The sequence below is a fragment of the Dipodomys ordii genome, unplaced genomic scaffold, assembly GCF_000151885.1.
Source record: "Dipodomys ordii isolate 6190 unplaced genomic scaffold, Dord_2.0 Scaffold26, whole genome shotgun sequence".
NCBI lineage: Eukaryota > Metazoa > Chordata > Mammalia > Rodentia > Heteromyidae > Dipodomys > Dipodomys ordii.
In genome coordinates, this window is record NW_012267242.1 from 8,089,386 (window position 1) to 8,089,957 (window position 572).

Genomic DNA, 572 nt, shown 5'->3' on the forward strand with positions numbered 1-572 from the left:
CTGCATGGCAAAGGACATAGCTAGCAAGATCAATAGAAAGCCCACAGATTGGGAGAAGATCTTCACTAGCCATACAAGGGACAAGGGTCTCATATTTAAATATACTTGGAACTCAAAAAATTAAATCTCCCAACAACAAATCCTCAAAGAAACAACTGCCCAATAAATAAGTGGGCTAAACACTTAAAGAGAAACTTCTCTGAAGAGGAAAGAAGAATGGCCAATAGACACATGAAGAAATGCTCAACCTCCCTAGTCATAAAAGAAATGCAAATCAAAACATTGAGATACCACCCCACTCCAGTTAGAATGGCAAAAATCAAGAACTCTAATAACAACAGATGCTGGAGGGGATGTGGTGGGAGTATAAACTTGTTCAACCACTTTGGAAAGTAGTATGGAGGGTCCTCAAAAGACTCCACATAGAGCTCCCAGCAATTCCTCTTTTGGGCATTTAACCAAATGTTTACAAACAAAACCACACTAAAGCTACCAGCACAACTATGTTTATTGCAACATTATTTACTATAGCTAAGATATGGAACCAACCCAGATGCCCCTCAGTAGATGAA

The 572-nt window shown here is 39.2% G+C and overlaps 1 protein-coding gene across 1 annotated transcript in view; it reads left to right on the forward strand.

Annotated features, from left to right (window-relative positions):
* Mark1 (MAP/microtubule affinity-regulating kinase 1) overlaps positions 1-572 on the forward strand; it is a 108,630-nt gene that overhangs the window by 85,744 nt on the left and 22,314 nt on the right. The window lies entirely within an intron of this gene.